We start from the raw sequence: 15,139 nt of genomic DNA, 5'->3' as shown, positions 1-15,139 counted from the left end.
TACAGATACCTTGTCAACGTCTATCGAGCAAGACACTGGTGTGGGCTGCATATCACGCCATGCTGGACAGACCGTTTTGTCAATGTTTCTGAATCAATGCATCGGTGTGTAATGTACTGCTCCGCTTGTTGGACACATAACTAGTGGACTAGAGAGACCTGTGCTACATTCCATCATAGACTGATTGCTGGGTTGTACTGAATCTGCTCCATGTTGAGCAGATATCTCATCTGGGCTTATACGGTCTGGGCTGGATCTGGGAAGTGGATAAACTATGCGATATAATTCCTGATAGAGCTATCACTCCTCCAGCATGGCGCATTCCGCTGTGAAATCTCGTGTTTCTGCAACATGTTGTTCATTAAGTAATTAGCCAATTAGGACGTGAATATCTGTACTTTTTGATATGGAACTGAGCAGACACATCTCAAAATATATTACGAAGGTAGTTCTTGACCGGGGTTTTTTTTTTATTTTAAAGATAAATGTGTAGTGCTTTGTACCAGATGCAATTCGCTTGGTCAAAATATTAGACATTAAGCAAAACACAATTCATTCAACCATTGCCGACAAAACACAAAAAAGCAGAAAAATACATTGTTAAACTATTAAACAATAACTGTTCCAATATGGTAACATCCTATAAACACACACTTGTCAAACAAAAAATTCAGGAAACAGATTGTCTCACCTGCAGTTCTCCAATGCAGGAGGAAAGAACATCAAAAAGACAATTCTGTGAGAAATCTCAGAGACGGTGTAGCAGCTGGGAGAGATTTCCAGCCTTCCAATCCTGCTGAGACCCCAGCAATAACTGGCAAAGGTAAAACGAAGAATCCTTGTTCTGTGACAGCTTGACCGTCACTCCACAGGACCAGGCTGCAGCTGCAAGGACCACAAGGAATGGACTGCAATTACACTGTTTATGATACGTAGCAGCCTCTCAGAAATGCCTAACCTCACCTCAGCTGTTAAATGATGGTAAGACACATGTCCAAGTTAAACATAAATAAATAAATCAATAGGATGCAGCAGGCCTGGTTATCAGGCACAGCCGGCCTTGGGAGCCCAGCAATTCCGACCCTGCCAAAACATCGGAGGATCATCGAGCTAGTGAATAGAAAGCATAATCTCTCTGTCTCACCCCTAACTTTACAATTGGAGATGATGTTATTAGCCCAATATTCAGCGATGTCAACATCCCAAGCAGACAAAGTATTATTGTGACTTATCAGGATTGTACTGAAAGGGTTAACTGGAGCTGTTTGTACATTGACTGTGATTTATTTCAACCTCCATGGTTACTAAGTGTGTTATTGAAGGGTATCCCTCTTTCATTAGTAAGGGGTTTCCTTCAACCTGTTATCCCATAATATCAGCGTCATCCTCAAGATGATTGGGGTCAGCAGCTGCAGGGAGAGGAAGAGGAAGAGAATCTTAGATCAACAGACTGGAATGTTCCAACAATGGCTCAGAATCTGCGAACATTAGACTCGATAGTTCCAACAATGGACAGTAATTTATCCTTTGGTCTATACTTGCTTTCTCGGGATTGGGCATGTTTAGAATTGCGGATACGACCCGTCCTAATGATTATTCAGGCAGGTTACTATCCTATACTCGTTATTATTGTTGTCCCTGGTGAGCCTATTTCTGTCAATTCTATTAGCAATGGTGAAGGTTATTGCTATTTCTGTTATTTATATTTAACACATACATAAACTGTTATCTTCAGTTTCAGTCACAAATTCGACTTCATTTCTATCAATTTCCGAATCCTCACTCATAGACATCTAAGAAGAAACAAGACTGCTCAGACACGAGTTTTCCTTTTGCCCTGAACTATTTATGTCTCTATATTTTCTCTGTTATCAACCCTGCCTAAACCCACCACTATAATATCCTCAGTCTCCAGCTCTGCCTCATTGCTGTTCTAAAAGAAGCCATCATCTGCCCCCTTGTTAACTTCAGATTTTACGGCTCCAGTTCTGTTCTGACCACTCTTCTAGGTACAAATATTTTGACTACAAGCTTATACTTGGCTCTCCAGTTAATTCATAATATGAACCTCATATCAGAATAATAATTTCATTTGCCGTGGTACGATTCTCAAGGCATTGTTTCAAATTCTACCTGAACCAATGATAGAACTTAAATTCAAGTGGCAACAATTGGAAGGAAACCTCGTTTTACAAAAAGCAACCATGAAACATCAGGATTTCTTTTATTATTTCACTGATAGCCTTTGGTAAAGAAACCAAGTGTGACAAAAAAAAGGTTGGCTCCATATTGTCTTGGAGTAAAAAATGAGGTCTGCAGATGCTGGAGATCACAGCTGCAAATGTGTTGCTGGTCAAAGCACAGCAGGCCAGGCAGCATCTCAGGAATAGAGAATTCGACGTTTCGAGCACAAGCCCTTCATCAGGAATAAGAGAGAGAGAGCCAAGCAGGCTGAGATAAAAGGTAGGGAGGAGGGACTAGGGGGAGGGGCGATGGAGGTGGGATAGGTGGAAGGAGGTCAAGGTGAGGGTGATAGGCCGGAGTGGGGTGGGGGCGGAGAGGTCAGGAAGAGGATTGCAGGTTAGGAGGGCGGTGCTGAGTTGAGGGAACCGACTGAGACAAGGTGGGGGGAGGGGAAATGAGGAAGCTGGAGAAATCTGAATTCATACCTTGTGGTTGGAGGGTTCCCAGGCGGAAGATGAGGCGCTCCTCCTCCAGCCGTCGTGTAGTTGTGTTCTGCCGGTGGAGGAGTCCAAGGACCTGCATGTCCTCGGTGGAGTGGGAGGGGGAGTTAAAGTGTTGAGCCACGGGGTGATTGGGTTGGTTGGTTCGGGCGGCCCAGAGATGTTCTCTGAAGCGTTCCACAAGTAAGCGGCCTGTCTCACCAATATAGAGGAGGCCACATCGGGTGCAGCGGATGCAATAGATGATGTGTGTGGAGGTACAGGTGAACTTGTGGCGGATATGGAAGGATCCCTTGGGGCCTTGGAGGGAAGTGAGTGTGGAGGTGTGGGTGCAAGTTTTACATTTCCTGCGGTTGCAGGGGAAGGTGCCGGGGGTGGAGGTTGGGTTGGTGGGGGGTGTGGATCTGACAAGGGAGTCACGAAGGGAGTGGTCCTTGCGGAACGCAGATAGGGGAGGGGAGGGAAATATATCCTTGGTGGTGGGGTCCGTTTGGAGGTGGCGGAAATGGCGGTGGATGATACGTTGTATGCGCAGGTTGGTGGGGTGGTAGGTGAGAACCAGTGGGGTTCTGTCTTGGTGGTGGTTGGAGGAGCGGGGCTCAAGGGCGGAGGAGCGGGAAGTGGAGGAGATGCGGTGGAGGGCATCGTCGATCACGTCTGGGGGGAATCTGCGGTCCTTGAAGAAGGAGGCCATCTGGGCTGTGCGGTGTTGGAATTGGTCCTCCTGGGAGCAGATGCGGCGGAGACAAAGGAATTGGGAATATGGGATGGCGTTTTTACAGGGGGCAGGGTGGGAGGAGGTGTAGTCCAGGTAGCTGTGGGAGTCAGTCGGTTTATAATAGATGTCTGTGTTGAGTCGGTCGCCCGAGATAGAAATGGAAAGGTCTAGGAAGGGGAGGGAGGAGACTGAGACAGTCCAGGTGAATTTCAGGTCGGGATGGAAGGTGTTAGTAAAGTTGATGAACTGTTCAACCTCCTCGTGGGAGCACAAGGCAGCGCCGATACAGTCATCGATGTAGCGGAGGAAAAGGTGGGGGGTGGTGCCAGTGTAGTTGCGGAAGATGGACTGTTCCACATATCCTACGAAGAGGCAGGCATAGCTGGGGCCCATGCGGGTGCCCATGGCAACTCCTTTAGTTTGGAGGAAGTGGGAGGATTGAAAAGAGAAGTTATTCAGGGTGAGGACCAGTTCAGTCAGTCGAAGGAGGGTGTCAGTGGAAGGGTACTGGTTGGTGCGGCGGGAAAGGAAGAAGCGGAGGGCTTTGAGTCCTTCGTGATGGGGGATGGAGGTGTACAGGGACTGGATGTCCATAGTGAAAATAAGGCGTTGGGGACCGGGGAAGCGAAAATCCTGGAGGAGGTGGAGGGCGTGGGTGGTGTCCCGAACGTAGGTGGGGAGTTCTTGGACTAAAGGGGACAGGACCGTGTCGAGGTATTGGGAGATGAGTTCGGTGGGGCAGGAGCAGGCTGAGACAATGGGTCGGCCGGGGCAGGCAGGTTTGTGGATTTTGGGCAGGAGGTAGAAACGGGCGGTGCGGGGTTGTGGGACTATGAGGTTGGAGGCGGTGGATGGGAGATCCCCTGAGGTGATGAGGTCCTGGATGGTCTGGGAGATGATGGTTTGGTGGTGGGAGGTGGGGTCGTGGTCAAGGGGGCGATAAGAGGAGGCGTCCGCGAGCTGGCGTTTGGCTTCAGCGGTGTACAGGTCAGTGCGCCAAACTACCACCGCGCCTCCCTTGTCTGCGGGTTTGATGGTGAGGTTCGGATTGGAGCGGAGGGAGTGGAGGGCTGCACGTTCTGAGGGTGAGAGGTTGGAGTGGGTGAGAGGGGTGGACAGGTTGAGTCGGTTGATGTCACGGCGGCAGTTGGCTATAAAGAGGTCGAGGGCGGGTAGGAGGCCAGCACGGGGTGTCCAGGTGGATGGGGTGCCTCCAAACGGACCCCACCACCAAGGATATATTTCCCTCCCCTCCCCTATCTGCGTTCCGCAAGGACCACTCCCTTCGTGACTCCCTTGTCAGATCCACACCCTCCACCAACCCAACCTCCACCCCCGGCACCTTTCCCTGCAACCGCAGGAAATGTAAAACTTGCACCCACACCTCCACACTCACTTCCCTCCAAGGCCCCAAGGGATCCTTCCATATCCGCCACAAGTTCACCTGTACCTCCACACACATCATCTATTGCATCCGCTGCACCCGATGTGGCCTCCTCTATATTGGTGAGACAGGCCGCTTACTTGCGGAACGCTTCAGAGAACACCTCTGGGCCGCCCGAACCAACCAACCCAATCACCCCGTGGCTCAACACTTTAACTCCCCCTCCCACTCCACCGAGGACATGCAGGTCCTTGGACTCCTCCACCGGCAGAACACAACTACACGACGGCTGGAGGAGGAGCGCCTCATCTTCCGCCTGGGAACCCTCCAACCACAAGGTATGAATTCAGATTTCTCCAGCTTCCTCATTTCCCCTCCCCCCACCTTGTCTCAGTCGGTTCCCTCAACTCAGCACCGCCCTCCTAACCTGCAATCCTCTTCCTGACCTCTCCGCCCCCACCCCACTCCGGCCTATCACCCTCACCTTGACCTCCTTCCACCTATCCCACCTCCATCGCCCCTCCCCCTAGTCCCTCCTCCCTACCTTTAATCTCAGCCTGCTTGGCTCTCTCTCTCTTATTCCTGATGAAGGGCTTGTGCTCGAAACGTCGAATTCTCTATTCCTGAGATGCTGCCTGGCCTCCATATTGTCTTGACAAATGGTCTCGCAGTCAACCGCAATTAGTGATGGATGACAAATGCTGACCTTGCCAGTGATGCTGACATCTCGTGAAACAACAGAATTAAAGGTGAAATAAACCAAGAAACTGTGGATGATAGAGATCTGAAATAAAATTCCACAGCGTCTGAAAATATTGGAGAATCTCAGCCAGTATGGCAACCTCTGTCAGGAGAAAAACAGATCAAGTTTCGAATCGAATGACCCTATCTCACAACTGAAAGCAACTGGGAAGTACTGCTAATGATGAACCAGAAGGAAAATAACAAGGGAGCTTACTGTAAACTTTGCCCTTTTCCCATATTCCTTAATTTCACGTGAATTTAGATGTGTCCCTGTTTACATTGAGTTATATTCCCTCTGTCTTTTTTCTCTGAGTGTAATGATCAACTCCATCGGCAATAGGTGCTGCCCTTATAGTTGCTGAGAGACAAAGAAACGGAATGCCACATTGTCAACTGATGTTTTTGGAGTAGGAACTGTAACTGTAGGGCAGTACAGAGATGTAACTGTTTTTCTGCTTAGAACAGAAACATTTTCAACACTAGTTGGGTGCACCGTGTGTGGGGATTTGACTTGCTCCAGTAATGACAGAGTAAAGAGACGTTCTGTGGACGCATTTCACGGGTTTGTGTTATCAGCTCCTGCGTCTATTCAGGGATATCCAAAGGTATGGTGACCCAACTCTGGACGAGATATGAACACTGCATTTGCAGAGTGTTCTGGGTCCATGGTAAACACATGGAATCGTGGCTACACAGAAGAGAAACTGTGTACACAGGAAGGGCCAGGGCACTGCATGTTCCTACCAGGAATTTCCAGGAACATTTGTCTAAGCTGGACCAATACTCAGTAATTCTTTCACTAGCTCTGTTTCCACCTCCTTAATACTCGCTCTCATCTTCCGCCTAGGAACCCTCCAACCACAAGGGATGAATGCAGATTTCTCCAGCTTCCTCATTTCCCCTCCCCCACCTTATCTCAGTCACAACCCTCGGACTCAGCACCGCCTTCTTGGCATGTCTTCTTCCCGATCTCTCCACCCCCACCCCCTCTCCGGCCTATCACACTCAACTTAACCTCCTTCCACCGATCGCATTCCCAACGCCCCACCCCCAACCCCCGAAGTCCCGCCTCCCTACATTTTATCTTAGTCTGCTTGGCACACCTTCCTCATTCCTGAAGAAGGGCTTATGCCCAAAACATTGATTCTCCTGATCCTTGAATGCTCCCTGATCTGCTGCGCTTTTCCAGCAACACATTTTTCAGCTTTAATCTCCAGCATCTGCAGTCCACACTTTCTCCCTGTTTCAGGCAATGGAGTCTTACGTTATAAGGACAGGATCGGTGGACAAGGACCTTTTCCACTGCAGCTTGGAAAGTTGAGACCGTATCAACCTCAAAGAGGTTTATAAAACAAAGAGGGGTATAGATAATGCTGAATGGAAGTTGCCCTTTCCTTAGGGTGGTGGATTTCAAGACCATGGGGTAATTTTATGATGACAGGAGAAAGGTTTACAGAAGACATAGTATCATAGAGCTACCCGGCTCTACCCAACTTGTCCCTGCCTTGTCTTACATTAATGTATTTCCATTTGCCAGCATTTGGCCCATAACCCCCTAAACACTTCCTATTCATGTGCCCGTCCAGATGCCTTTTAAATGTTGTAATTGTCCCAGCCTGCACAACTTCATCTGCCAACTCGTTACATATACAGCACGCTCTCATTGAAAACATTGCCCCTTACATCTCTTTTAAGTCTTTCCCCTCTGACCTTCAACCTATGTCCTCTAGATTTGGAGCATGCTAACCTGTAGAAAAGACATTGGTTATTGACACTATCCATTCCACTTGTGAGGATATAAACCCTATGATTACTTCTCAACCGCTGATGCTCCAGGGAAAATAACCTTGACATATTCAGCCTCTCCATAAATCTCAAAACATCCAACCCTGGATGTTTCTAAACCTTTTCTGAATCCTTTCAGGTTTCACACATCTTTCCTCGAAGAGCGAGACTGTAATTGCATGAAGTATTCAATAGTGGCCTAACCAATGTCCTGCACAGCTGCAATATAACCTTCCAACTCCTTCATTCAATGCACTGTCCAACAAAGACAAGCATATCAAACACCTTCTTCAATATCCTATATTCCTGCAACGTCACTTTCAAAGTACTATGAATCTGCTCTCCAAGGTTTCTTTGTTTAGCAACATTCCCCAGGGACTTAACATTAAATGTATAAGCTAAGCTTTGATTTTCCTTTCCCAAAATGTAGCACTTCTCATTTATCTAAATTAAATTCATCTGCAACTCCTCAGCCCATTGGTCCATCTGATCAAGATCCCGTTATAATCTGAGGTAATCATTTTCTCTGTCCTCTGCACCTTCAATTTTGGCGTCAAATATGAACTTACTGACAATACCTCCTGTGTTCACATCCAAATCATTTATGTAAATGATGAACAACAGTGGAACCAGCACCAATCTTTATGGTGCACCACTGGTCACGGGCCTCCAGTCTGAAAAAACCCTTGACCATGACCCTCTGTCTTCTATCTTTGAGCCAGTTCTGTATCCAAATGGCTAGTTCTCTTTTTATTCCATGACATCTCACCTTGCTAACACGTCTTTCATGGAGAACCTTGATGAATGCCTCACTGAAGCCAATATCGATCATGTCCACTGCACTTCCCTCATCAACGCCTTTTGGTACTTCTTCAAAACAAAAGTAATCCAGTTCGTGAGACATGACCTTCCATGCAGAAAGCCATGTTGCCTTTCCTTTATCAGTCCTTGCTTTTCCAAATACATGTAAATCCTGTCGTTAGGATTCTCTCCAGCAACTTGCCCACCGCTGATGTCAGGCTCACTTGTCTATTGTTTCCTGGCTTTTACTTGCCAGTTTGTTTAACAATCGCACCACGTTTAGTCAGCCTCATGTATTCCGCTGTGGCTATTGATAATAAGAACATGTCACCTAGATTTCCAGCAATCGAGCTTCCCACAGAGTACTTATATGTACCTGATCAGGACCTATGAAGTGCATTGTGATTACAGATCGTTTGGTTCGTGTATGACATGAACTTCCTCAGAAGTGAGAGATGTGGGTAAAGTTACAACGTTTAAAAGACATTTTATTAAGTACAAGAATCAGGGAAGGTTTGGAAAATATGTTCCAAGCGCTGGAACGTGGGACTAATTTAGTTTGAGATTATCGTTAGAATTGAGGGCATGGGCTGATGTGTCTGTCTTCAAACCCACTGTATACTCAATGATTCCATGTGTGCTTGCATGCATCTGCATATTTCTTTCCGCGCTTGTCGATTTGTGTGTCTCTAAATGTGCATCTATGTGTATCTATCTCTTTGTGTGTTTTGCATTAGTGTGTGTATGCATGTTTGCATCTCGATTTCTGCATCTGTGTGGAATGGGAACTGTTTCGTTTTGGGGTGAATCATTGTATGGTGTTCAAAGCCTCCCTTCCTCCCCTCCCTCTCTCTCTGCCTCTCCCTCTTGTGCTGAAAGTGATACAATGCCATTCTCTGTTGGTGCATTTTAGGACTTTTCAATCCTTTCTTACATCTAAGATTATCTGTAATGGTAAATTACTAAACATTGCATTTTACTGGATGTGTGTGTACGTCAATGAGTGTGAGCTTGTGTCTGTATGCCTGTGTGTGTATGTCTGTCTGTTTGTGTATCTTTGTGCCTATATGCGTGTATGTGTCTATGTGTGTTTGTGTCTGTGTGTTCCTGTGTGTTTTGCATGTAGCTGCACCTGTGTTAGAATGTGTCTATGTGAGTGTATATATCTGTTTGTGTGTGTCTGTGTGAGCGGATGTGTGCATGTGTGGGGATTGAGGGAGTGCATGTGACTGTTTGAGTATGTCTGTGTGTGTGTGTGTGTGTGTGTGTCTGTCATCTGTATGTGTACACCTGTGTGTGCCTGTGTGTGAGCCTATGCGTGCGTGTGTGGCGAGTGTGAGTGTCTGTGTGTGGAGAGAGAGTGTCGATGTCTTCGTGTGTGGCAAGTGTAGCTGTCAGTGTGTTTGTGTGTGTGTCGTTACGTGTGTCTGTCTGTCTGTGTCTGAATCTGTCTGACGGGGTGGAGTGGCTTTTCAAATATAAACAAGTTGAGGGAAGAAAGGGGTTAGCAGGAAAGTGGAGTTGAGCGCTGGAGTAGATCAGCCATGCTCGTATTGAAAGACAGTGCAGGCTTGAGGGGCCGAATATCCTTCTCCTGCTCCCATTTCTTATGTTCACATGTTATTGTTTTAGAATGTAGATTTTTATTTTCCTGGAAGTTGTGTTGTAGAATGTTGCATTCAAGAAGAGCAGAAGATTTTTTTGAGTTAACCCTGGGTGGGGTATGGCAGCTCTATTCCCAGCGAATCTGGGTCTGACCCACATCTCGAGCAGAAGTTATAGAGAGGGGAAACCTGGAAAGATGGATTGGGGGTGGCGGTTCACTTCCTGACCCAGCCTGGATTTTCCAAGTACATTTCTGTAACAACACCTTACCATCAGAGTGGCCTGAATCTACCCATGTGCAGCAGGTCCAAAGGGCTGAATGGAACATCAGAATTTAGGGCGGAGGGACACGAGTGTGCGCGTGTATATCAGTCAGTATATGTACGTCTGTGTATGTGTTTGTGCGTCTGTGTCACTCTGCATCTGTGTGTGTGTGTTTGTGTGGTTGTGTCTGTGTGGATGTGGTTTTTCTCTGAGTACGTGTGTGTGTGTATGTGTGTGTGTGTGTTCAGCTGTATTTGTGACTGTGTGTGTTTGTTTCTGTGAGTGTGTCCATCTGTGCATGCATCTCTTTTTGACTGCATTTGTGTGTGTGTGTGTGTCTGTGTGTGCCTGTTTCTGTGAGTGTGTGTGTGTGCCTGTGTCTGTGTATATGTGTATGTTTGTATATGCGTGTCGGTTTGTATGCGTGTGTGTCTGTGTGTCGGTGTTTGGCTGTGAAACTGTGTATGTGTGTTTGTGTGTGTGACTGTCTATGTTTGGATGGTGCTGTGAGCTGCTACCCTCCCTCTGTCCCTCGCAAACTGAATCCCTGATGATTTTCACCCTCCATTCCCACCTGTACAGTGCTGTGGGGAGGCCAGCAGAGACTGACAGCAACAGAAAGCTCAGCAGGTCCGAAAGCATCTGTGGACAAAAGTGAAAGGACCCTTCATCGGTTCTCGTATCTGGGGGATATTACATCACTGTAAGCACTATAGAGACTGCAGACTCTCCTCACACTGATGCACACAGATAGATACACACTGATGCTGACTCATAGAGACACTCACTAATACACAGAAACACATAGAGACATGGAGTGCCGATCAGTAGTTCTCTTGCTCCATGGTAGACTTGTAAATATTTCAATTATTCTGTCTGGTGTTTGCCAGTATTTAGGTCTGTCCTCAGGGAGTGTGTTAGTATTGCACTTGTTCACAACAATGAGTGAGATTCCTGAAGAAGGGCTTACGCCCGAAACATCTAATCTCCTGTTCCTTTAATGCTGCCTTGGATGCTGCGCATTTCCAGCAACACATTTTCAGCACAATTATAAGTGAGTCAATATTTCTGTGTGGAGTGTGACTGTAGGACAATTTCAATGTTTGGAGATTCCAAACTTAGATGAATTATAAAGTTCATGGAGATCAGCGTGGAACTCTAGCAGGACAGTGGCACATTGGTGTAATTTTCAGGTTTGTGGGAGGTCAGAATCAATGTGAAGTGCAGTGTGAGGTGATGTACCTTAGTAAGAATAATTCTGAAATCATATAATACATTCTGTACCAGTATAAATGGGTGTTGGAGCAGAGAACACTGCGTGTATATGAGCACAGATTATTGAAGATGTCAGGACAAGTGGGGAGAGCAGAAAATATCACAGATTGGTTTCAGTATCTGAGGTGTTTACAGTAGGAGGTGGAGGAGGGAACCTCCATGCTCCCTTCCTGGGAGGTGGTGGTGATGATTTGTTGTGAGCCCACCCTTCTGCTCACTGAGACCTTGTGGATTCATTTGTACCAGCTCAACCTAAAAGGGAGATGGCATCAGGGTCGCGGATTTTATGGTGTGTAGGGGTGAACAGAACTGCCACTGGGTTGAAAGTGAGAATTACTCTTCCCTGAGCATTCCTCCTTACTCGGGTTGGTGGGACGTGGATGTTTCAGACTGTCCACACGAGGCGTCCTGGTCCTCTCTGGTTCCTATCAGAGTCCTCCCGACATGTCGTGTGGGGGTGATGGAATGCATCTCAGGCACTACACATAAGCCACGCCCGACTTGGCCCTTTCTGTCCTATTTCAGGCTGATTCTCCTGGAATGGGAGAAAGGGAGCGAGAAGGGTGGTAGTGGATGGCCTTGCTGTTAGTGCTGGTGCAGGTGGGGGACATGGTGAGGTGTCCGGACGGAGTCATTCCAAACTGTTTTATCTATGCAGTGTTATTGGTGTGGGGGGTAAAGTGGAGGGAGAGACAGAGAAAGGGAGACTGCTGGCAGTAGGGAGAGTGGTGGAGCATGAGCTCAGGGGTCGGTGCTATAACAGATATGCAGTGGGTATGACGAAGCAGAGAGAATACGGTGACCCTTGTCCTTACAGAAAGGGGAAGGTTATTGGTGCTTGTCCTGTATTGCTGGACATTTCATCAGACCGCAGAGACTGTACTGATCTGGGTGGTGAGTTCAGACCAAGCTGGATGGGTCTGGTAGTGTGGCCCACTCTGGGAAGAGAATGGTCCTCCTCTGGACTAGCCCATTCAGCAGGACTTCCATGACTCTGTTGAAAATCCATTGTGTAAATGCCCGTTATCTGCCATGCACAGTGTAAACTGTGCAGGGCAGCTCCAGCCGGAGAAAGCTTAACCGTGTGCCCTTTGGCCTTTTGACGATGGCACCAGTTCCAGGGATCAGGGAATATCTAGGATCATGCGGGCGTTCGTGAGTCCCTCCAAACATGAAGGAAAATCGAGCTGGCATTGAATGAGAGGGATGCCATGGGGTTGGATTGGTAGTTAATGAGGTGAGTTCGTTGAGATATCAAGAGGAAACTAGCTCAGTTTCATACAGACAATCCTTCTGTCATACTCAGTGAAAATGTCACTGTGATAAACTGTTGTTAGATGCAGCCCAATGTGTCGAAGATTCTGCTGACCCTACTCACAGTTACAAAGCTGCCAAACAAATGCTTATCCAAAACTCTCCGTCATCTTCACTCACACCAATATCTGCTTCAGCCATCATTCCTGGAAACACTGGCTCATGTTGCGTGATATCGTTGTAATGTCTTCATTTCAGAATTCTGGATCCTGGGAACACATCCTTCCATGACATTGTCTCTCAATCTCGCTCTCTCTGTCTATTACCCAAACCCCTCCCATTTGTTGATTCTTAAGCTTATTCCTCGCCATTTCTCTCTGGCTGTGATGTTCATATCCACAGAAACGCTATGTCAAGATACAATGGAGATATGGAGCTGTAAATGGATTGGAACTGTACATCCTGTTACTTCCAGCACGGGCTGCAAGTTTCCCCACAGTGGGCAGTGATCTAACACAGGATTATGGAGCAATGCACTGAGATGATGGACACGATTCCACACATTGGTCGCACATCTCATCTGGGTTTATAGATCAATGCACCGCTACAGTGTGCCTAGTTTTCCGCTCTGGACTGATTTCAGGGTGGTGTTCAGCCGTACACTAGCCTGGTCTGTGCAGTGTTCCATGCCGAACAGGCATCACCTCTGGGTGAATGATGGCTGGTCTGGTTCGCTGAGGTGGATTGAGAATGTGATACAACTAATCCCTTCAGTTGATATGGCAATGCCTTTATTTTTATTCTCATTCATGTGATTGGACCGTCCAAATTCTGACTCCTCCAGCCAGCCCCATTCTTCAGTCTACCTCCAACGTTCGGCAACATGTTATTGATGAATAATTGTCCAGTTTTAATGCGAATATTTGTGCTGACTATTTCCCTGGCCTTTGGCATTGCTCACCCTGGAGCATCAGGATGAACCACGATAAACCTCAGTAAGGTCACTCCTCAGAAACAACGCACCAGGGAATAAAGCCCCAGCCCATGCATACTCACTGTGTAGCTCAACATCACTCACAACCACCGCCCCACCCAACACTGTCAATATACTTGGAAATCTTTTTGGCACGCTTTCTAGTTTAACAACATTTTTCCTACTGTAGTGAGAACAAAGTTAAAGGCAGTATTACAGAACTGGCTGAACAAAGCGCGTAGACAGAAGTGCATATTGCAGATACGGGAGATTAGAGCTGAGAGTTCTTTGCTTGAAAAGCACACCAAGTCAGGCAGCGTCCGAGGAGTAAGAGAATCAATGTTTCAGGCAAAAGCGCTATTCCTTATTAAGGACTTTTGCCCAAAACGTGAAAATTTCCTGCACCTCGGATGCTGCCTGGCACGTTGTGTTTTTCCAGGACCACACTCTTAATCCAGTGTAACTCCCAGATAGCCTCCTTCTTCAAAGACAGTAATTTCCCTTCTAACATGGTCAATGGTGCCATCTAGAGCATCTCATCCAATTCTCATACCTCTGCCTTCAATAATCACCTCTCCGAACCAAACAGGTAAAGACCATCCTGTTCCTCATCTTCCATCCTGCCAAATTTCCAGATACGATGCATTATCTCCCCCATTTGCGCCACCTACAAACTGGCCCCCACCACCAATGATATATTTCCCTCCCCACTCAGATATTCGTTCCATAAAGAACATTGCCGGAATGACTCCTTTATAAAGTCCACGCCACCCAACGACCCACCCTCCACTTCTGGCACCTTCCCCTGCCACCGCAAGAGTTAGAAAAGTTGCACCCTCACCTCCCCCTCACCTCTGTCTGAGACCCCATGAAATCCTTCCACATCCTTCGGAGTTTTACCTGAACTTCCACACACGTTGCCTACACTACCCGTTGCTCCTGATTTCTCGCCTCTCATCCAAGTGTTTTCTCTCCTCTCATCCAAGTAATACAATGAATGATAAATTGTAGGGTCACGTGGTCTGAACTCTATGGAACCCCAAAAGTTGCTAACGAGACAACTATTCCATCTCTGCATTTTGTTGGCTCACCAGCTCTCTATCCAGACGAATGACCTCCTCCCAAACCCGTGTCCTCTTATTTTACAGCTTAATATTTTGTGCAGAGTTTAACCAAGGCATTTTCAAAGACCAGGTGCTTTACATTTCTAGGATTCCTATTGTCTACTTTTCTTGTCACATCTTTAAAGAATTCGAGCAAGCAAATTCTTTAAAAAAATCATGCTGATTCTGATGTATTCAGATTTTACTTTTCAAATTACCTGTTGTTAATTAATTAACAACGGAGTCTCACAATTTCCCATAATTCCCAACAGTTTGCTCACAACCTTTTAGTGACAAGTGAAGATGATTATCCTAATTCCTAACTTTTTGCAATCTCTACGTTCCCTTTCCGTGTTCCTGTGTCACAGCCACAAAGCTTTAAAAGATCTGCTCCAATCGCTGTGTAATTGGCATGAGTGTCTGAATGGATTCACTCAGTACCTGGTTTACACACTCAATGGGCTGAATGTCCCCATGGTGTTACTCGAGGTTGAGTTGTGCTTCATTGGAGCATTACAGCAGCCCAGGACTGAAATGCTAGCATGAGAG

Source organism: Hemiscyllium ocellatum, chromosome 8 (genome assembly GCF_020745735.1).
Source record: "Hemiscyllium ocellatum isolate sHemOce1 chromosome 8, sHemOce1.pat.X.cur, whole genome shotgun sequence".
Lineage (NCBI taxonomy): Eukaryota > Metazoa > Chordata > Chondrichthyes > Orectolobiformes > Hemiscylliidae > Hemiscyllium > Hemiscyllium ocellatum.
This window is presented reverse-complemented; position numbering follows the sequence as displayed.